The following is a 23,687-nucleotide window of genomic DNA, read 5'->3' as shown; positions in this document are numbered from 1 at the left end:
TAAAAATGCTTTGGAACTCTATCATTGTTCTCGGAATTCCGCTGAAGTTTAGCCATGCTTTGGAACTCTTCCATTGTTCTCGGAATTCCGCTGAAGTTTAAAAATGCTTTGGAACTCCTCCATTGTTCTCGGAATTCTGCTGAAGTTTAAAAATGCTTTGGAACTCTTCCATTGTTCTGGGAATTTGGCTGAAGTTTAAAAATGCTTTGGAACTCTTCCTATGTTCTGGGAGTTCTGCTGAAGTTTAAAAATGCTTTGGAACTCTTCCATTGTTCTCGGAATTCCGCTGATGTTTAACAATGCTTTAGAACTCTTCCATTGTTCTCGGAATTCCGCTGATGTTTAACAATGCTTTGGAGCTCTTCCATTGTTCTGGGAATTCGGCTGAAGTTTAAAAATGCTTTGGAGATCTTCCTATGTTCTGGGAGTTCTGCTGAAGTTTAAAAATGCTTTAGAACTCTTCCATTGTTCTCGGAATTCCGCTGATGTCTAACAATGCTTTGGAACTCTTCAATTGTTCTCGGAATTCCGCTGTAGTTTAAAAATGCATTGGAATTTTTCCATTGTTCTCGGAATTCCGCTGAAGTTTTACAATGCTTTGGAACTCTTCCATTTTTCTCTGAAGTCTGCTGAAGTTTAAAAATGCTTTGGAACTCTTCCATTGTTCTGGGAATTCGGCAGAAGTTTAAAAATGCTTTGGAACTCTTCCTAAGTTCTGGGAGTTCTGCTGAAGTTTAAAAATGCTTTGGAACTCTTCCATTGTTCTCGGAATTCTGCTGATGTTTAACAATGCTTTAGAACTCCTCCATTGTTCTCGGAATTCCGCTGTAGTTTAAAAATGCATTGGAACTCTTCCATTGTTATCGGTATTCCGCTGAAGTTTTAGAATGCTTTTTAACACTTCCATTTTTCTCGGAATTCTGCTGAAGTTTAAAATCGCTTTGGAACTCTTCCATTGTTCTCGGAATTCCGCTAATGTTTAACAATGCTTTGGAACTCTTTCATTGTTCTCGGAATTCCACTGAAGTTTAGCCATGCTTTGGAACTCTTCCATTGTTCTCGGAATTCCGCTGAAGTTTAAAAATGCTTTATAACTCTTCCATTGTTCTCGGAATTCTGCTGAAGTTTAAAAAAGCTTTGAAACTATTACATTGTTCTCAGAATTCTGCTAATATTTAACAATGCTTTGGAACTCTTCCATTGTTCTCGGAATTCCGCTGATGTTTAATAATGCTTTTGGAACCCTTCCATTATTCTCGGAATTCCGCTAATGTTTAACAATGCTTTGGAACTCATCCATTGTTCTCGGAATTCTATTGATGTTTAATAATGCTTTTGGAACTCTTCCATTGTTCTCGGAATTCTGCTGAAGTTTTAAAACGGTTTAGAAATCTTCCCTTGTTCTCGGAATTCTGCTGAAGTTTAACAATGCTTTGAACTCTTCCATTATTCTCAGAATTCTGCTGAAGTTTAAAAATGCTTTGGTACTCTTCCATTGTTCTCAGAATTCCAATGAAGCTTAAAAATGCTTTGGAACTCTTCAATTTTTCTCAGAATTACGCTAAAGTTTAAAAATGCTTTGGAACTCTTCCATTGTTCTGGGAATTCGGCTGAAGTTTAAAAATGCTTTGGAGCTCTTCCCATGTTCTGGGAGTTCTGCTGAAGTTTAAAAATGCTTTAGAACTCTTTCATTGTTCTCGGAATTCCGCTGATGTGTAGCAATGCTTTGGAACTCTTCCTTTGTTCTCGGAATTCCGCTGTAGTTTAAAAATGCATTGGAACTTTTCCATTGTTCTCGGAATTCCGCTGAAGTTTAAAAAAGCTTTGGAACTATTACATTGTTCTCAGAAATCTGCTAATATTTAACAATGCTTTGGAACTCTTCCATTGTTCTCGGAATTCCGCTGATGTTTAATAATGCTTTTGGAACCCTTCCATTATTCTCGGAATTCCGCTAATGTTTAACAATGCTTTGGAACTTATCCATTGTTCTCGGAATTCTATTGATGTTTAATAATGCTTTTGGAACTGTTCCATTGTTCTCGGAATTCTGCTGAAGTTTTAAAACGGTTTAGAAATCTTCCCTTGTTCTCGGAATTCTGCTGAAGTTTAACAATGCTTTGAACTCTTCCATTATTCTCAGAATTCTGCTGAAGTTTAAAAATGCTTTGGTACTCTTCCATTGTTCTCAGAATTCCAATGAAGCTTAAAAATGCTTTGGAACTCTTCAATTTTTCTCAGAATTACGCTAAAGTTTAAAAATGCTTTGGAACTCTTCCATTGTTCTGGGAATTCAGCTGAAGTTTAAAAATGCTTTGGAGCTCTTTCCATGTTCTGGGAGTTCTGCTGAAGTTTAAAAATGCTTTAGAACTCTTTCATTGTTCTCGGAATTCCGCTGATGTGTAACAATGCTTTGGAACTCTTCCTTTGTTCTCGGAATTCCGCTGTAGTTTAAAAATGCATTGGAACTTTTCCATTGTTCTCGGAATTCCGCTGAAGTTGTACAATGCTTTGGAAAGCTTCCATTTTTCTCTGAATTCTGCTGAAGTTTAAAAATGCTTTGGAACTCTTCGATTGTTCTCGAAATTCCGCTGATGTTTAACAATGCTTTGGAACTCTTCCATTGTTCTCAGAATTCCGCTGTATTTTAAAAATGCTTTGGAACTCTTCCATTGTTCTCGGAATTCCGCTGATGTTTAACAATGCTTTAGAACTCTTCCATTGTTCTCGGAATTCCGCTGATGTTTAACAATGCTTTGGAGCTCTTCCATTGTTCTGGGAATTCGGCTGAAGTTTAAAAATGCTTTGGAGATCTTCCTATGTTCTGGGAGTTCTGCTGAAGTTTAAAAATGCTTTAGAACTCTTCCATTGTTCTCGGAATTCCGCTGATGTCTAACAATGCTTTGGAACTCTTCAATTGTTCTCGGAATTCCGCTGTAGTTTAAAAATGCATTGGAATTTTTCCATTGTTCTCGGAATTCCGCTGAAGTTTTACAATGCTTTGGAACTCTTCCATTTTTCTCTGAAGTCTGCTGAAGTTTAAAAATGCTTTGGAACTCTTCCATTGTTCTGGGAATTCGGCAGAAGTTTAAAAATGCTTTGGAACTCTTCCTAAGTTCTGGGAGTTCTGCTGAAGTTTAAAAATGCTTTGGAACTCTTCCATTGTTCTCGGAATTCTGCTGATGTTTAACAATGCTTTAGAACTCCTCCATTGTTCTCGGAATTCCGCTGTAGTTTAAAAATGCATTGGAACTCTTCCATTGTTATCGGTATTCCGCTGAAGTTTTAGAATGCTTTTTAACACTTCCATTTTTCTCGGAATTCTGCTGAAGTTTAAAATCGCTTTGGAACTCTTCCATTGTTCTCGGAATTCCGCTAATGTTTAACAATGCTTTGGAACTCTTTCATTGTTCTCGGAATTCCACTGAAGTTTAGCCATGCTTTGGAACTCTTCCATTGTTCTCGGAATTCCGCTGAAGTTTAAAAATGCTTTATAACTCTTCCATTGTTCTCGGAATTCTGCTGAAGTTTAAAAAAGCTTTGGAACTATTACATTGTTCTCAGAATTCTGCTAATATTTAACAATGCTTTGGAACTCTTCCATTGTTCTCGGAATTCCGCTGATGTTTAATAATGCTTTTGGAACCCTTCCATTATTCTCGGAATTCCGCTAATGTTTAACAATGCTTTGGAACTCATCCATTGTTCTCGGAATTCTATTGATGTTTAATAATGCTTTTGGAACTCTTCCATTGTTCTCGGAATTCTGCTGAAGTTTTAAAACGGTTTAGAAATCTTCCCTTGTTCTCGGAATTCTGCTGAAGTTTAACAATGCTTTGAACTCTTCCATTATTCTCAGAATTCTGCTGAAGTTTAAAAATGCTTTGGTACTCTTCCATTGTTCTCAGAATTCCAATGAAGCTGAAAAATGCTTTGGAACTCTTCAATTTTTCTCAGAATTACGCTAAAGTTTAAAAATGCTTTGGAACTCTTCCATTGTTCTGGGAATTCAGCTGAAGTTTAAAAATGCTTTGGAGCTCTTCCCATGTTCTGGGAGTTCTGCTGAAGTTTAAAAATGCTTTAGAACTCTTTCATTGTTCTCGGAATTCCGCTGATGTGTAACAATGCTTTGGAACTCTTCCTTTGATCTCGGAATTCCGCTGTAGTTTAAAATTGCATTGGAACTTTTCCATTGTTCTCGGAATTCCGCTGAAGTTTTACAATGCTTTGGAAAGCTTCCATTTTTCTCTGAATTCTGCTGAAGTTTAAAAATGCTCTGGAACTCTCCGATTGTTCTCGAAATTCCGCTGATGTTTAACAATGCTTTGGACCTCTTCCATTGTTCTCAGAATTCCGCTGTATTTTAAAAATGCTTTGGAACTCTTTCATTGTTCTCGGAATTCCGCTGAAGTTTAGCCATGCTTTGGAACTCTTCCATTGTTCTCGGAATTCCGCTGAAGTTTAAAAATGCTTTGGAACTCTTCCATTGTTCTGGGAATTTGGCTGAAGTTTAAAAATGCTTTGGAACTCTTCCTATGTTCTGGGAGTTCTGCTGAAGTTTAAAAATGCTTTGGAACTCTTCCATTGTTCTCGGAATTCCGCTGATGTTTAACAATGCTTTAGAACTCTTCCATTGTTCTCGGAATTCCGCTGATGTTTAGCAATGCTTTGGAGCTCTTCCATTGTTCTGGGAATTCGGCTGAAGTTTAAAAATGCTTTGGAGATCTTCCTATGTTCTGGGAGTTCTGCTGAAGTTTAAAAATGCTTTAGAACTCTTCCATTGTTCTCGGAATTCCGCTGATGTCTAACAATGCTTTGGAACTCTTCAATTGTTCTCGGAATTCAGCTGTAGTTTAAAAATGCATTGGAATTTTTCCATTGTTCTCGGAATTCCGCTGAAGTTTTACAATGCTTTGGAACTCTTCCATTTTTCTCTGAAGTCTGCTGAAGTTTAAAAATGCTTTGGAACTCTTCCATTGTTCTGGGAATTCGGCTGAAGTTTAAAAATGCTTTGGAACTCTTCCATTGTTCTCGGAATTCTGCTGATGTTTAACAATGCTTTAGAACTCCTCCATTGTTCTCGGAATTCTGTTGTAGTTTAAAAATGCATTGGAACTCTTCCATTGTTATCGGTATTCCGCTGAAGTTTTAAGAATGCTTTTTAACACTTCCATTTTTCTCGGAATTCTGCTGAAGTTTAAAATCGCTTTGGAACTCTTCCATTGTTCTCGGAATTCCGCTAATGTTTAACAATGCTTTGGAACTCTTTCATTGTTCTCGGAATTCCACTGAAGTTTAGCCATGCTTTGGAACTCTTCCATTGTTCTCGGAATTCCGCTGAAGTTTAAAAATGCTTTATAACTCTTCCATTGTTCTCGGAATTCTGCTGAAGTTTAAAAAAGCTTTGGAACTATTACATTGTTCTCAGAATTCTGCTAATATTTAACAATGCTTTGGAACTCTGCCATTGTTCTCGGAATTCCGCTGATGTTTAATAATGCTTTTGGAACTCTTCCATTATTCTCGGAATTCTGCTGAAGTTTAACAATGCTTTGAACTCTTCCATTATTCTCAGAATTCTGCTGAAGTTTAAAAATGCTTTGGTACTCTTCCATTGTTCTCAGAATTCCAGTGGAGCTTAAAAATGCTTTGGAACTCTTCAATTTTTCTCAGAATTACGCTAAAGTTTAAAAATGCTTTGGAACTCTTCCATTGTTCTGGGAATTCGGCTGAAGTTTAAAAATGCTTTGGAGCTCTTCCCATGTTCTGGGAGTTCTGCTGAAGTTCAAAAATGCTTTAGAACTCTTTCATTGTTCTCGGAATTCCGCTGATGTGTAACAATGCTTTGGAACTCTTCCTTTGTTCTCGGAATTCCGCTTTAGTTTAAAAATGCATTGGAACTTTTCCATTGTTCTCGGAATTCCGCTGAAGTTTTACAATGCTTTGGAACTCTTCCATTTTTCTCTGAATTCTGCTGAAGTTTAAAAATGCTTTGGAACTCTTCGATTGTTCTCGAAATTCCGCTGATGTTTAACAATGCTTTGGAACTCTTCCATTGTTCTCGGAATTCCGCTGTATTTTAAAAATGCTTTGGAACTCTTTCATTGTTCTCGGAATTCCGCTGAAGTTTAGCCATGCTTTGGAACTCTTCCATTGTTCTCGGAATTCCGCTGAAGTTTAAAAATGCTTTGGAACTCCTCTATTGTTCTCGGAATTCTGCTGAAGTTTAAAAATGCTTTGGAACTCTTCCATTGTTCTGGGAATTTGGCTGAAGTTTAAAAATGCTTTGGAACTCTTCCTATGTTCTGGGAGTTCTGCTGAAGTTTAACAATGCTTTAGAACTCTTCCATTGTTCTCGGAATTCCGCTGATGTTAACAATGCTTTGGAGCTCTTCCATTGTTCTGGGAATTCGGCTGAAGTTTAAAAATGCTTTGGAGATCTTCCTATGTTCTGGGAGTTCTGCTGAAGTTTAAAAATGCTTTAGAACTCTTCCATTGTTCTCGGAATTCCGCTGATGTCTAACAATGCTTTGGAACTCTTCAATTGTTCTCGGAATTCCGCTGTAGTTTAAAAATGCATTGGAATTTTTCCATTGTTCTCGGAATTCCGCTGAAGTTTTACAATGCTTTGGAACTCTTCCATTTTTCTCTGAAGTCTGCTGAAGTTTAAAAATGCTTTGGAACTCTTCCATTGTTCTGGGAATTCGGCTGAAGTTTAAAAATGCTTTGGAACTCTTCCTAAGTTCTGGGAGTTCTGCTGAAGTTTAAAAATGCTTTGGAACTCTTCCATTGTTCTCGGAATTCTGCTGATGTTTAACAATGCTTTAGAACTCCTCCATTGTTCTCGGAATTCCGCTGTAGTTTAAAAATGCATTGGAACTCTTCCATTGTTATCGGTATTCCGCTGAAGTTTTAGAATGCTTTTTAACACTTCCATTTTTCTCGGAATTCTGCTGAAGTTTAAAATCGCTTTGGAACTCTTCCATTGTTCTCGGAATTCCGCTAATGTTTAACAATGCTTTGGAACTCTTTCATTGTTCTCGGAATTCCACTGAAGTTTAGCCATGCTTTGGAACTCTTCCATTCTTCTCGGAATTCCGCTGAAGTTTAAAAATGCTTTATAACTCTTCCATTGTTCTCGGAATTCTGCTGAAGTTTAAAAAAGCTTTGGAACTATTACATTGTTCTCAGAATTCTGCTAATATTTAACAATGCTTTGGAACTCTTCCATTGTTCTCGGAATTCCGCTGATGTTTAATAATGCTTTTGGAACCCTTCCATTATTCTCGGAATTCCGCTAATGTTTAACAATGCTTTGGAACTCATCCATTGTTCTCGGAATTCTATTGATGTTTAATAATGCTTTTGGAACTCTTCCATTGTTCTCGGAATTCTGCTGAAGTTTTAAAACGGTTTAGAAATCTTCCCTTGTTCTCGGAATTCTGCTGAAGTTTAACAATGCTTTGAACTCTTCCATTATTCTCAGAATTCTGCTGAAGTTTAAAAATGCTTTGGTACTCTTCCATTGTTCTCAGAATTCCAATGAAGCTTAAAAATGCTTTGGAACTCTTCAATTTTTCTCAGAATTACGCTAAAGTTTAAAAATGCTTTGGAACTCTTCCATTGTTCTGGGAATTCGGCTGAAGTTTAAAAATGCTTTGGAGCTCTTCCCATGTTCTGGGAGTTCTGCTGAAGTTTAAAAATGCTTTAGAACTCTTTCATTGTTCTCGGAATTCCGCTGATGTGTAGCAATGCTTTGGAACTCTTCCTTTGTTCTCGGAATTCCGCTGTAGTTTAAAAATGCATTGGAACTTTTCCATTGTTCTCGGAATTCCGCTGAAGTTTAAAAAAGCTTTGGAACTATTACATTGTTCTCAGAATTCTGCTAATATTTAACAATGCTTTGGAACTCTTCCATTGTTCTCGGAATTCCGCTGATGTTTAATAATGCTTTTGGAACCCTTCCATTATTCTCGGAATTCCGCTAATGTTTAACAATGCTTTGGAACTTATCCATTGTTCTCGGAATTCTATTGATGTTTAATAATGCTTTTGGAACTCTTCCATTGTTCTCGGAATTCTGCTGAAGTTTTAAAACGGTTTAGAAATCTTCCCTTGTTCTCGGAATTCTGCTGAAGTTTAACAATGCTTTGAACTCTTCCATTATTCTCAGAATTCTGCTGAAGTTTAAAAATGCTTTGGTACTCTTCCATTGTTCTCAGAATTCCAATGAAGCTTAAAAATGCTTTGGAACTCTTCAATTTTTCTCAGAATTACGCTAAAGTTTAAAAATGCTTTGGAACTCTTCCATTGTTCTGGGAATTCAGCTGAAGTTTAAAAATGCTTTGGAGCTCTTTCCATGTTCTGGGAGTTCTGCTGAAGTTTAAAAATGCTTTAGAACTCTTTCATTGTTCTCGGAATTCCGCTGATGTGTAACAATGCTTTGGAACTCTTCCTTTGTTCTCGGAATTCCGCTGTAGTTTAAAAATGCATTGGAACTTTTCCATTGTTCTCGGAATTCCGCTGAAGTTTTACAATGCTTTGGAAAGCTTCCATTTTTCTCTGAATTCTGCTGAAGTTTAAAAATGCTTTGGAACTCTTCGATTGTTCTCGAAATTCCGCTGATGTTTAACAATGCTTTGGAACTCTTCCATTGTTCTCAGAATTCCGCTGTATTTTAAAAATGCTTTGGAACTCTATCATTGTTCTCGGAATTCCGCTGAAGTTTAGCCATGCTTTGGAACTCTTCCATTGTTCTCGGAATTCCGCTGAAGTTTAAAAATGCTTTGGAACTCCTCCATTGTTCTCGGAATTCTGCTGAAGTTTAAAAATGCTTTGGAACTCTTCCATTGTTCTGGGAATTTGGCTGAAGTTTAAAAATGCTTTGGAACTCTTCCTATGTGCTGGGAGTTCTGCTGAAGTTTAAAAATGCTTTGGAACTCTTCCATTGTTCTCGGAATTCCGCTGATGTTTAACAATGCTTTAGAACTCTTCCATTGTTCTCGGAATTCCGCTGATGTTTAACAATGCTTTGGAGCTCTTCCATTGTTCTGGGAATTCGGCTGAAGTTTAAAAATGCTTTGGAGATCTTCCTATGTTCTGGGAGTTCTGCTGAAGTTTAAAAATGCTTTAGAACTCTTCCATTGTTCTCGGAATTCCGCTGATGTCTAACAATGCTTTGGAACTCTTCCATTGTTCTCAGAATTCCGCTGTATTTTAAAAATGCTTTGGAACTCTATCATTGTTCTCGGAATTCCGCTGAAGTTTAGCCATGCTTTGGAACTCTTCCATTGTTCTCGGAATTCCGCTGAAGTTTAAAAATGCTTTGGAACTCCTCCATTGTTCTCGGAATTCTGCTGAAGTTTAAAAATGCTTTGGAACTCTTCCATTGTTCTGGGAATTTGGCTGAAGTTTAAAAATGCTTTGGAACTCTTCCTATGTGCTGGGAGTTCTGCTGAAGTTTAAAAATGCTTTGGAACTCTTCCATTGTTCTCGGAATTCCGCTGATGTTTAACAATGCTTTAGAACTCTTCCATTGTTCTCGGAATTCCGCTGATGTTTAACAATGCTTTGGAGCTCTTCCATTGTTCTGGGAATTCGGCTGAAGTTTAAAAATGCTTTGGAGATCTTCCTATGTTCTGGGAGTTCTGCTGAAGTTTAAAAATGCTTTAGAACTCTTCCATTGTTCTCGGAATTCCGCTGATGTCTAACAATGCTTTGGAACTCTTCAATTGTTCTCGGAATTCCGCTGTAGTTTAAAAATGCATTGGAATTTTTCCATTGTTCTCGGAATTCCGCTGAAGTTTTACAATGCTTTGGAACTCTTCCATTTTTCTCTGAAGTCTGCTGAAGTTTAAAAATGCTTTGGAACTCTTCCATTGTTCTGGGAATTCGGCAGAAGTTTAAAAATGCTTTGGAACTCTTCCTAAGTTCTGGGAGTTCTGCTGAAGTTTAAAAATGCTTTGGAACTCTTCCATTGTTCTCGGAATTCTGCTGATGTTTAACAATGCTTTAGAACTCCTCCATTGTTCTCGGAATTCCGCTGTAGTTTAAAAATGCATTGGAACTCTTCCATTGTTATCGGTATTCCGCTGAAATTTTAGAATGCTTTTTAACACTTCCATTTTTCTCGGAATTCTGCTGAAGTTTAAAATCGCTTTGGAACTCTTCCATTGTTCTCGGAATTCCGCTAATGTTTAACAATGCTTTGGAACTCTTTCATTGTTCTCGGAATTCCACTGAAGTTTAGCCATGCTTTGGAACTCTTCCATTGTTCTCGGAATTCCGCTGAAGTTTAAAAATGCTTTATAACTCTTCCATTGTTCTCGGAATTCTGCTGAAGTTTAAAAAAGCTTTGGAACTATTACATTGTTCTCAGAATTCTGCTAATATTTAACAATGCTTTGGAACTCTTCCATTGTTCTCGGAATTCCGCTGATGTTTAATAATGCTTTTGGAACCCTTCCATTATTCTCGGAATTCCGCTAATGTTTAACAATGCTTTGGAACTCATCCATTGTTCTCGGAATTCTATTGATGTTTAATAATGCTTTTGGAACTCTTCCATTGTTCTCGGAAATCTGCTGAAGTTTTAAAACGGTTTAGAAATCTTCCCTTGTTCTCGGAATTCTGCTGAAGTTTAACAATGCTTTGAACTCTTCCATTATTCTCAGAATTCTGCTGAAGTTTAAAAATGCTTTGGTACTCTTCCATTGTTCTCAGAATTCCAATGAAGCTTAAAAATGCTTTGGAACTCTTCAATTTTTCTCAGAATTACGCTAAAGTTTAAAAATGCTTTGGAACTCTTCCATTGTTCTGGGAATTCAGCTGAAGTTTAAAAATGCTTTGGAGCTCTTCCCATGTTCTGGGAGTTCTGCTGAAGTTTAAAAATGCTTTAGAACTCTTTCATTGTTCTCGGAATTCCGCTGATGTGTAACAATGCTTTGGAACTCTTCCTTTGTTCTCGGAATTCCGCTGTAGTTTAAAAATGCATTGGAACTTTTCCATTGTTCTCGGAATTCCGCTGAAGTTTTACAATGCTTTGGAAAGCTTCCATTTTTCTCTGAATTCTGCTGAAGTTTAAAAATGCTCTGGAACTCTTCGATTGTTCTCGAAATTCCGCTGATGTTTAACAATGCTTTGGAACTCTTCCATTGTTCTCAGAATTCCGCTGTATTTTAAAAATGCTTTGGAACTCTTCCTATGTGCTGGGAGTTCTGCTGAAGTTTAAAAATGCTTTGGAACTCTTCCATTGTTCTCGGAATTCCGCTGATGTTTAACAATGCTTTAGAACTCTTCCATTGTTCTCGGAATTCCGCTGATGTTTAACAATGCTTTGGAGCTCTTCCATTGTTCTGGGAATTCGGCTGAAGTTTAAAAATGCTTTGGAGATCTTCCTATGTTCTGGGAGTTCTGCTGAAGTTTAAAAATGCTTTAGAACTCTTCCATTGTTCTCGGAATTCCGCTGATGTCTAACAATGCTTTGGAACTCTTCAATTGTTCTCGGAATTCCGCTGTAGTTTAAAAATGCATTGGAATTTTTCCATTGTTCTCGGAATTCCGCTGAAGTTTTACAATGCTTTGGAACTCTTCCATTTTTCTCTGAAGTCTGCTGAAGTTTAAAAATGCTTTGGAACTCTTCCATTGTTCTGGGAATTCGGCAGAAGTTTAAAAATGCTTTGGAACTCTTCCTAAGTTCTGGGAGTTCTGCTGAAGTTTAAAAATGCTTTGGAACTCTTCCATTGTTCTCGGAATTCTGCTGATGTTTAACAATGCTTTAGAACTCCTCCATTGTTCTCAGAATTCCGCTGTAGTTTAAAAATGCATTGGAACTCTTCCATTGTTATCGGTATTCCGCTGAAATTTTAGAATGCTTTTTAACACTTCCATTTTTCTCGGAATTCTGCTGAAGTTTAAAATCGCTTTGGAACTCTTCCATTGTTCTCGGAATTCCGCTAATGTTTAACAATGCTTTGGAACTCTTTCATTGTTCTCGGAATTCCACTGAAGTTTAGCCATGCTTTGGAACTCTTCCATTGTTCTCGGAATTCCGCTGAAGTTTAAAAATGCTTTATAACTCTTCCATTGTTCTCGGAATTCTGCTGAAGTTTAAAAAAGCTTTGGAACTATTACATTGTTCTCAGAATTCTGCTAATATTTAACAATGCTTTGGAACTCTTCCATTGTTCTCGGAATTCCGCTGATGTTTAATAATGCTTTTGGAACCCTTCCATTATTCTCGGAATTCCGCTAATGTTTAACAATGCTTTGGAACTCATCCATTGTTCTCGGAATTCTATTGATGTTTAATAATGCTTTTGGAACTCTTCCATTGTTCTCGGAAATCTGCTGAAGTTTTAAAACGGTTTAGAAATCTTCCCTTGTTCTCGGAATTCTGCTGAAGTTTAACAATGCTTTGAACTCTTCCATTATTCTCAGAATTCTGCTGAAGTTTAAAAATGCTTTGGTACTCTTCCATTGTTCTCAGAATTCCAATGAAGCTTAAAAATGCTTTGGAACTCTTCAATTTTTCTCAGAATTACGCTAAAGTTTAAAAATGCTTTGGAACTCTTCCATTGTTCTGGGAATTCAGCTGAAGTTTAAAAATGCTTTGGAGCTCTTCCCATGTTCTGGGAGTTCTGCTGAAGTTTAAAAATGCTTTAGAACTCTTTCATTGTTCTCGGAATTCCGCTGATGTGTAACAATGCTTTGGAACTCTTCCTTTGTTCTCGGAATTCCGCTGTAGTTTAAAAATGCATTGGAACTTTTCCATTGTTCTCGGAATTCCGCTGAAGTTTTACAATGCTTTGGAAAGCTTCCATTTTTCTCTGAATTCTGCAGAAGTTTAAAAATGCTCTGGAACTCTTCGATTGTACTCGAAATTCCGCTGATGTTTAACAATGCTTTGGAACTCTTCCATTGTTCTCAGAATTCCGCTGTATTTTAAAAATGCTTTGGAACTCTTTCATTGTTCTCGGAATTCCGCTGAAGTTTAGCCATGCTTTGGAACTCTTCCATTGTTCTCGGAATTCCGCTGAAGTTTAAAAATGCTTTGGAACTCTTCCATTGTTCTGGGAATTTGGCTGAAGTTTAAAAATGCTTTGGAACTCTTCCTATGTTCTGGGAGTTCTGCTGAAGTTTAAAAATGCTTTGGAGCTCTTCCATTGTTCTGGGAATTCGGCTGAAGTTTAAAAATGCTTTGGAGATCTTCCTATGTTCTGGGAGTTCTGCTGAAGTTTAAAAATGCTTTAGAACTCTTCCATTGTTCTCGGAATTCCGCTGATGTCTAACAATGCTTTGGAACTCTTCAATTGTTCTCGGAATTCAGCTGTAGTTTAAAAATGCATTGGAATTTTTCCATTGTTCTCGGAATTCCGCTGAAGTTTTACAATGCTTTGGAACTCTTCCATTTTTCTCTGAAGTCTGCTGAAGTTTAAAAATGCTTTGGAACTCTTCCATTGTTCTGGGAATTCGGCTGAAGTTTAAAAATGCTTTGGAACTCTTCCATTGTTCTCGGAATTCTGCTGATGTTTAACAATGCTTTAGAACTCCTCCATTGTTCTCGGAATTCCGTTGTAGTTTAAAAATGCATTGGAACTCTTCCATTGTTATCGGTATTCCGCTGAAGTTTTAGAATGCTTTTTAACACTTCCATTTTTCTCGAAATTCTGCTGAAGTTTAAAATCGCTTTGGAACTCTTCCATTGTTCTCGGAATTCCGCTAATGTTTAACAATGCTTTGGAACTCTTTCATTGTTCTCGGAATTCCACTGAAGTTTAGCCATGCTTTGGAACTCTTCCATTGTTCTCGGAATTCCGCTGAAGTTTAAAAATGCTTTATAACTCTTCCATTGTTCTCGGAATTCTGCTGAAGTTTAAAAAAGCTTTGGAACTATTACATTGTTCTCAGAATTCTGCTAATATTTAACAATGCTTTGGAACTCTGCCATTGTTCTCGGAATTCCGCTGATGTTTAATAATGCTTTTGGAACTCTTCCATTATTCTCGGAATTCCGCTAATGTTTAACAATGCTTTGGAACTCATCCATTGTTCTCGGAATTCTATTGATGTTTAATAATGCTTTTGGAACTCTTCCATTGTTCTCGGAATTCTGCTGAAGTTTTAAAACGCTTTAGAAATCTTCCCTTGTTCTCGGAATTCTGCTGAAGTTTAACAATGCTTTGAACTCTTCCATTATTCTCAGAATTCTGCTGAAGTTTAAAAATGCTTTGGTACTCTTCCATTGTTCTCAGAATTCCAGTGGAGCTTAAAAATGCTTTGGAACTCTTCAATTTTTCTCAGAATTACGCTAAAGTTTAAAAATGCTTTGGAACTCTTCCATTGTTCTGGGAATTCGGCTGAAGTTTAAAAATGCTTTGGAGCTCTTCCCATGTTCTGGGAGTTCTGCTGAAGTTTAAAAATGCTTTAGAACTCTTTCATTGTTCTCGGAATTCCGCTGATGTGTAACAATGCTTTGGAACTCTTCCTTTGTTCTCGGAATTCCGCTGTAGTTTAAAAATGCATTGGAACTTTTCCATTGTTCTCGGAATTCCGCTGAAGTTTTACAATGCTTTGGAACTCTTCCATTTTTCTCTGAATTCTGCTGAAGTTTAAAAATGCTTTGGAACTCTTCGATTGTTCTCGAAATTCCGCTGATGTTTAACAATGCTTTGGAACTCTTCCATTGTTCTCGGAATTCCGCTGTATTTTAAAAATGCTTTGGAACTCTTTCATTGTTCTCGGAATTCCGCTGAAGTTTAGCCATGCTTTGGAACTCTTCCATTGTTCTCGGAATTCCGCTGAAGTTTAAAAATGCTTTGGAACTCCTCTATTGTTCTCGGAATTCTGCTGAAGTTTAAAAATGCTTTGGAACTCTTCCATTGTTCTGGGAATTTGGCTGAAGTTTAAAAATGCTTTGGAACTCTTCCTATGTTCTGGGAGTTCTGCTGAAGTTTAACAATGCTTTAGAACTCTTCCATTGTTCTCGGAATTCCGCTGATGTTTAACAATGCTTTGGAGCTCTTCCATTGTTCTGGGAATTCGGCTGAAGTTTAAAAATGCTTTGGAGATCTTCCTATGTTCTGGGAGTTCTGCTGAAGTTTAAAAATGCTTTAGAACTCTTCCATTGTTCTCGGAATTCCGCTGATGTCTAACAATGCTTTGGAACTCTTCAATTGTTCTCGGAATTCCGCTGTAGTTTAAAAATGCATTGGAACTTTTCCATTGTTCTCAGAATTCCGCTGAAGTTTTTCAATGCTTTGGAACTCTTTCATTTTTCTCTGAAGTCTGCTGAAGTTTAAAAATGCTTTGGAACTCTTCGATTGTTCTCGAAATTCCGCTGATGTTTAACAATGCTTTGGAACTCTTCCATTGTTCTCAGAATACCGCTGTATTTTAAAAATGCTTTGGAACTCTATCATTGTTCTCGGAATTCCGCTGAAGTTTAGTCATGCTTTGGAACTCTTCCATTGTTCTCGGAATTCCGCTGAAGTTTAAAAATGCTTTGGAACTCCTCCATTGTTCTCGGAATTCTGCTGAAGTTTAAAAATGCTTTGGAACTCTTCCAATGTTCTGGGAATTTGGCTGAAGTTTAAAAATGCTTTGGAACTCTTCCTATGTTCTGGGAGTTCTGCTGAAGTTTAAAAATGCTTTGGAACTCTTCCATTGTTCTCGGAATTCCGCTGATGTTTAACAATGCTTTAGAACTCTTCCATTGTTCTCGGAATTCCGCTGATGTTTAACAATGCTTTGGAGCTCTTCCATTGTTCTGGGAATTCGGCTGAAGTTTAAAAATGCTTTGGAGATCTTCCTATGTTCTGGGAGTACTGCTGGAGTTTAAAAATGCTTTAGAACTCTTCCATTGTTCTCGGAATTCCGCTGATGTCTAACAATGCTTTGGAACTCTTCAATTGTTCTCGGAATTCCACTGTAGTTTAAAAATGCATTGGAATTTTTCCATTGTTCTCGGAATTCCGCTGAAGTTTTACAATGCTTTGGAACTCTTCCATTTTTCTCTGAAGTCTGCTGAAGTTTAAAAATGCTTTGGAACTCTTCCATTGTTCTGGGAATTCGGCTGAAGTTTAAAAATGCTTTGGAACTCTTCCTAAGTTCTGGGAGTTCTGCTGAAGTTTAAAAATGCTTTGGAACTCTTCCATTGTTCTCGGAATTCTGCTGATGTTTAACAATGCTTTAGAACTCCTCCATTGTTCTCGGAATTCCGCTGAAGTTTAAAAATGCTTTATAACTCTTCCATTGTTCTCGGAATTCTGCTGAAGTTTAAAATCGCTTTGGAACTCTTCCATTGTTCTCGGAATTCCGCTAATGTTTAACAATGCTTTGGAACTCTTTCATTGTTCTCGGAATTCCACTGAAGTTTAGCCATGCTTTGGAACTCTTCCATTGTTCTCGGAATTCCGCTGAAGTTTAAAAATGCTTTATAACTCTTCCATTGTTCTCGGAATTCTGCTGAAGTTTAAAAAAGCTTTGGAACTATTACATTGTTCTCAGAATTCTGCTAATATTTAACAATGCTTTGGAACTCTTCCATTGTTCTCGGAATTCCGCTGATGTTTAATAATGCTTTTGGAACCCTTCCATTATTCTCGGAATTCCGCTAATGTTTAACAATGCTTTGGAACTCATCCATTGTTCTCGGAATTCTATTGATGTTTAATAATGCTTTTGGAACTCTTCCATTGTTCTCGGAATTCTGCTGAAGTTTTAAAACGGTTTAGAAATCTTCCCTTGTTCTCGGAATTCTGCTGAAGTTTAACAATGCTTTGAACTCTTCCATTATTCTCAGAATTCTGCTGAAGTTTAAAAATGCTTTGGTACTCTTCCATTGTTCTCAGAATTCCAATGAAGCTTAAAAATGCTTTGGAACTCTTCAATTTTTCTCAGAATTACGCTAAAGTTTAAAAATGCTTTGGAACTCTTCCATTGTTCTGGGAATTCGGCTGAAGTTTAAAAATGCTTTGGAGCTCTTCCCATGTTCTGGGAGTTCTGCTGAAGTTTAAAAATGCTTTAGAACTCTTTCATTGTTCTCGGAATTCCGCTGATGTGTAGCAATGCTTTGGAACTCTTCCTTTGTTCTCGGAATTCCGCTGTAGTTTAAAAATGCATTGGAACTTTTCCATTGTTCTCGGAATTCCGCTGAAGTTTAAAAAAGCTTTGGAACTATTACATTGTTCTCAGAATTCTGCTAATATTTAACAATGCTTTGGAACTCTTCCATTGTTCTCGGAATTCCGCTGATGTTTAATAATGCTTTTGGAACCCTTCCATTATTCTCGGAATTCCGCTAATGTTTAACAATGCTTTGGAACTTATCCATTGTTCTCGGAATTCTATTGATGTTTAATAATGCTTTTGGAACTCTTCCATTGTTCTCGGAATTCTGCTGAAGTTTTAAAACGGTTTAGAAATCTTCCCTTGTTCTCAGAATTCTGCTGAAGTTTAACAATGCTTTGAACTCTTCCATTATTCTCAGAATTCTGCTGAAGTTTAAAAATGCTTTGGTACTCTTCCATTGTTCTCAGAATTCCAATGAAGCTTAAAAATGCTTTGGAACTCTTCAATTTTTCTCAGAATTACGCTAAAGTTTAAAAATGCTTTGGAACTCTTCCATTGTTCTGGGAATTCAGCTGAAGTTTAAAAATGCTTTGGAGCTCTTTCCATGTTCTGGGAGTTCTGCTGAAGTTTAAAAATGCTTTAGAACTCTTTCATTGTTCTCGGAATTCCGCTGATGTGTAACAATGCTTTGGAACTCTTCCTTTGTTCTCGGAATTCCGCTGTAGTTTAAAAATGCATTGGAACTTTTCCATTGTTCTCGGAATTCCGCTGAAGTTTTACAATGCTTTGGAAAGCTTCCATTTTTCTCTGAATTCTGCTGAAGTTTAAAAATGCTTTGGAACTCTTCGATTGTTCTCGAAATTCCGCTGATGTTTAACAATGCTTTGGAACTCTTCCATTGTTCTCAGAATTCCGCTGTATTTTAAAAATGCTTTGGAACTCTATCATTGTTCTCGGAATTCCGCTGAAGTTTAGCCATGCTTTGGAACTCTTCCATTGTTCTCGGAATTCCGCTGAATTTTAAAAATGCTTTGGAACTCCTCCATTGTTCTCGGAATTCTGCTGAAGTTTAAAAATGCTTTGGAACTCTTCCATTGTTCTGGGAATTTGGCTGAAGTTTAAAAATGCTTTGGAACTCTTCCTATGTTCTGGGAGTTCTGCTGAAGTTTAAAAATGCTTTGGAACTCTTCCATTGTTCTCGGAATTCCGCTGATGTTTAACAATACTTTAGAACTCTTCCATTGTTCTCGGAATTCCGCTGATGTTTAACAATGCTTTGGAGCTCTTCCATTGTTCTGGGAATTCGGCTGAAGTTTAAAAATGCTTTGGAGATCTTCCTATGTTCTGGGAGTTCTGCTGAAGTTTAAAAATGCTTTAGAACTCTTCCATTGTTCTCGGAATTCCGCTGATGTCTAACAATGCTTTGGAACTCTTCAATTGTTCTCGGAATTCCGCTGTAGTTTAAAAATGCATTGGAATTTTTCCATTGTTCTCGGAATTCCGCTGAAGTTTTACAATGCTTTGGAACTCTTCCATTTTTCTCTGAAGTCTGCTGAAGTTTAAAAATGCTTTGGAACTCTTCCATTGTTCTGGGAATTCGGCAGAAGTTTAAAAATGCTTTGGAACTCTTCCTAAGTTCTGGGAGTTCTGCTGAAATTTAAAAATGCTTTGGAACTCTTCCATTGTTCTCGGAATTCTGCTGATGTTTAACAATGCTTTAGAACTCCTCCATTGTTCTCGGAATTCCGCTGTAGTTTAAAAATGCATTGGAACTCTTCCATTGTTATCGGTATTCCGCTGAAGTTTTAGAATGCTTTTTAACACTTCCATTTTTCTCGGAATTCTGCTGAAGTTTAAAATCGCTTTGGAACTCTTCCATTGTTCTCGGAATTCCGCTAATGTTTAACAATGCTTTGGAACTCTTTCATTGTTCTCGGAATTCCACTGAAGTTTAGCCATGCTTTGGAACTCTTCCATTGTTCTCGGAATTCCGCTGAAGTTTAAAAATGCTTTATAACTCTTCCATTGTTCTCGGAATTCTGCTGAAGTTTAAAAAAGCTTTGGAACTATTACATTGTTCTCAGAATTCTGCTAATATTTAACAATGCTTTGGAACTCTTCCATTGTTCTCGGAATTCCGCTGATGTTTAATAATGCTTTTGGAACCCTTCCATTATTCTCGGAATTCCGCTAATGTTTAACAATGCTTTGGTACTCTTCCATTGTTCTCAGAATTCCAATGAAGCTTAAAAGTGCTTTGGAACTCTTCAATTTTTCTCAGAATTACGCTAAAGTTTAAAAATGCTTTGGAACTCTTCCATTGTTCTGGGAATTCAGCTGAAGTTTAAAAATGCTTTGGAGCTCTTCCCATGTTCTGGGAGTTCTGTTGAAGTTTAAAAATGCTTTAGAACTCTTTCATTGTTCTCGGAATTCCGCTGATGTGTAACAATGCTTTGGAACTCTTCCTTTGTTCTCGGAATTCCGCTGTAGTTTAAAAATGCATTGGAACTTTTCCATTGTTCTCGGAATTCCGCTGAAGTTTTACAATGCTTTGGAAAGCTTCCATTTTTCTCTGAATTCTGCTGAAGTTTAAAAATGCTCTGGAACTCTTCGATTGTTCTCGAAATTCCGCTGATGTTTAACAATGCTTTGGAACTCTTCCATTGTTCTCAGAATTCCGCTGTATTTTAAAAATGCTTTGGAACTCTTTCATTGTTCTCGGAATTCCGCTGAAGTTTAGCCATGCTTTGGAACTCTTCCATTGTTCTCGGAATTCCGCTGAAGTTTAAAAATGCTTTGGAACTCTTCCATTGTTCTGGGAATTTGGCTGAAGTTTAAAAATGCTTTGGAACTCTTCCTATGTTCTGGGAGTTCTGCTGAAGTTTAAAAATGCTTTGGAGCTCTTCCATTGTTCTGGGAATTCGGCTGAAGTTTAAAAATGCTTTGGAGATCTTCCTATGTTCTGGGAGTTCTGCTGAAGTTTAAAAATGCTTTAGAACTCTTCCATTGTTCTCGGAATTCCGCTGATGTCTAACAATGCTTTGGAACTCTTCAATTGTTCTCGGAATTCAGCTGTAGTTTAAAAATGCATTGGAATTTTTCCATTGTTCTCGGAATTCCGCTGAAGTTTTACAATGCTTTGGAACTCTTCCATTTTTCTCTGAAGTCTGCTGAAGTTTAAAAATGCTTTGGAACTCTTCCATTGTTCTGGGAATTCGGCTGAAGTTTAAAAATGCTTTGGAACTCTTCCATTGTTCTCGGAATTCTGCTGATGTTTAACAATGCTTTAGAACTCCTCCATTGTTCTCGGAATTCCGTTGTAGTTTAAAAATGCATTGGAACTCTTCCATTGTTATCGGTATTCCGCTGAAGTTTTAGAATGCTTTTTAACACTTCCATTTTTCTCGAAATTCTGCTGAAGTTTAAAATCGCTTTGGAACTCTTCCATTGTTCTCGGAATTCCGCTAATGTTTAACAATGCTTTGGAACTCTTTCATTGTTCTCGGAATTCCACTGAAGTTTAGCCATGCTTTGGAACTCTTCCATTGTTCTCGGAATTCCGCTGAAGTTTAAAAATGCTTTATAACTCTTCCATTGTTCTCGGAATTCTGCTGAAGTTTAAAAAAGCTTTGGAACTATTACATTGTTCTCAGAATTCTGCTAATATTTAACAATGCTTTGGAACTCTGCCATTGTTCTCGGAATTCCGCTGATGTTTAATAATGCTTTTGGAACTCTTCCATTATTCTCGGAATTCCGCTAATGTTTAACAATGCTTTGGAACTCATCCATTGTTCTCGGAATTCTATTGATGTTTAATAATGCTTTTGGAACTCTTCCATTGTTCTCGGAATTCTGCTGAAGTTTTAAAACGCTTTAGAAATCTTCCCTTGTTCTCGGAATTCTGCTGAAGTTTAACAATGCTTTGAACTCTTCCATTATTCTCAGAATTCTGCTGAAGTTTAAAAATGCTTTGGTACTCTTCCATTGTTCTCAGAATTCCAGTGGAGCTTAAAAATGCTTTGGAACTCTTCAATTTTTCTCAGAATTACGCTAAAGTTTAAAAATGCTTTGGAACTCTTCCATTGTTCTGGGAATTCGGCTGAAGTTTAAAAATGCTTTGGAGCTCTTCCCATGTTCTGGGAGTTCTGCTGAAGTTTAAAAATGCTTTAGAACTCTTTCATTGTTCTCGGAATTCCGCTGATGTGTAACAATGCTTTGGAACTCTTCCTTTGTTCTCGGAATTCCGCTGTAGTTTAAAAATGCATTGGAACTTTTCCATTGTTCTCGGAATTCCGCTGAAGTTTTACAATGCTTTGGAACTCTTCCATTTTTCTCTGAATTCTGCTGAAGTTTAAAAATGCTTTGGAACTCTTCGATTGTTCTCGAAATTCCGCTGATGTTTAACAATGCTTTGGAACTCTTCCATTGTTCTCGGAATTCCGCTGTATTTTAAAAATGCTTTGGAACTCTTTCATTGTTCTCGGAATTCCGCTGAAGTTTAGCCATGCTTTGGAACTCTTCCATTGTTCTCGGAATTCCGCTGAAGTTTAAAAATGCTTTGGAACTCCTCTATTGTTCTCGGAATTCTGCTGAAGTTTAAAAATGCTTTGGAACTCTTCCATTGTTCTGGGAATTTGGCTGAAGTTTAAAAATGCTTTGGAACTCTTCCTATGTTCTGGGAGTTCTGCTGAAGTTTAACAATGCTTTAGAACTCTTCCATTGTTCTCGGAATTCCGCTGATGTTTAACAATGCTTTGGAGCTCTTCCATTGTTCTGGGAATTCGGCTGAAGTTTAAAAATGCTTTGGAGATCTTCCTATGTTCTGGGAGTTCTGCTGAAGTTTAAAAATGCTTTAGAACTCTTCCATTGTTCTCGGAATTCCGCTGATGTCTAACAATGCTTTGGAACTCTTCAATTGTTCTCGGAATTCCGCTGTAGTTTAAAAATGCATTGGAACTTTTCCATTGTTCTCAGAATTCCGCTGAAGTTTTTCAATGCTTTGGAACTCTTTCATTTTTCTCTGAAGTCTGCTGAAGTTTAAAAATGCTTTGGAACTCTTCGATTGTTCTCGAAATTCCGCTGATGTTTAACAATGCTTTGGAACTCTTCCATTGTTCTCAGAATACCGCTGTATTTTAAAAATGCTTTGGAACTCTATCATTGTTCTCGGAATTCCGCTGAAGTTTAGTCATGCTTTGGAACTCTTCCATTGTTCTCGGAATTCCGCTGAAGTTTAAAAATGCTTTGGAACTCCTCCATTGTTCTCGGAATTCTGCTGAAGTTTAAAAATGCTTTGGAACTCTTCCATTGTTCTGGGAATTTGGCTGAAGTTTAAAAATGCTTTGGAACTCTTCCTATGTTCTGGGAGTTCTGCTGAAGTTTAAAAATGCTTTGGAACTCTTCCATTGTTCTCGGAATTCCGCTGATGTTTAACAATGCTTTAGAACTCTTCCATTGTTCTCGGAATTCCGCTGATGTTTAACAATGCTTTGGAGCTCTTCCATTGTTCTGGGAATTCGGCTGAAGTTTAAAAATGCTTTGGAGATCTTCCTATGTTCTGGGAGTACTGCTGGAGTTTAAAAATGCTTTAGAACTCTTCCATTGTTCTCGGAATTCCGCTGATGTCTAACAATGCTTTGGAACTCTTCAATTGTTCTCGGAATTCCACTGTAGTTTAAAAATGCATTGGAATTTTTCCATTGTTCTCGGAATTCCGCTGAAGTTTTACAATGCTTTGGAACGCTTCCATTTTTCTCTGAAGTCTGCTGAAGTTTAAAAATGCTTTGGAACTCTTCCATTGTTCTGGGAATTCGGCTGAAGTTTAAAAATGCTTTGGAACTCTTCCTAAGTTCTGGGAGTTCTGCTGAAGTTTAAAAATGCTTTGGAACTCTTCCATTGTTCTCGGAATTCTGCTGATGTTTAACAATGCTTTAGAACTCCTCCATTGTTCTCGGAATTCCACTGAAGTTTAAAAATGCTTTATAACTCTTCCATTGTTCTCGGAATTCTGCTGAAGTTTAAAATCGCTTTGGAACTCTTCCATTGTTCTCGGAATTCCGCTAATGTTTAACAATGCTTTGGAACTCTTTCATTGTTCTCGGAATTCCACTGAAGTTTAGCCATGCTTTGGAACTCTTCCATTGTTCTCGGAATTCCGCTGAAGTTTAAAAATGCTTTATAACTCTTCCATTGTTCTCGGAATTCTGCTGAAGTTTAAAAAAGCTTTGGAACTATTACATTGTTCTCAGAATTCTGCTAATATTTAACAATGCTTTGGAACTCTTCCATTGTTCTCGGAATTCCGCTGATGTTTAATAATGCTTTTGGAACCCTTCCATTATTCTCGGAATTCCGCTAATGTTTAACAATGCTTTGGAACTCATCCATTGTTCTCGGAATTCTATTGATGTTTAATAATGCTTTTGGAACTCTTCCATTGTTCTCGGAATTCTGCTGAAGTTTTAAAACGGTTTAGAAATCTTCCCTTGTTCTCGGAATTCTGCTGAAGTTTAACAATGCTTTGAACTCTTCCATTATTCTCAGAATTCTGCTGAAGTTTAAAAATGCTTTGGTACTCTTCCATTGTTCTCAGAATTCCAATGAAGCTTAAAAAT

The sequence above is a fragment of the Phyllobates terribilis genome, unplaced genomic scaffold (assembly GCF_046119375.1).
Source record: "Phyllobates terribilis strain yellow unplaced genomic scaffold, ASM4611937v1 Scaffold_1__5_contigs__length_1240528914, whole genome shotgun sequence".
NCBI lineage: Eukaryota > Metazoa > Chordata > Amphibia > Anura > Dendrobatidae > Phyllobates > Phyllobates terribilis.
This window is presented reverse-complemented; position numbering follows the sequence as displayed.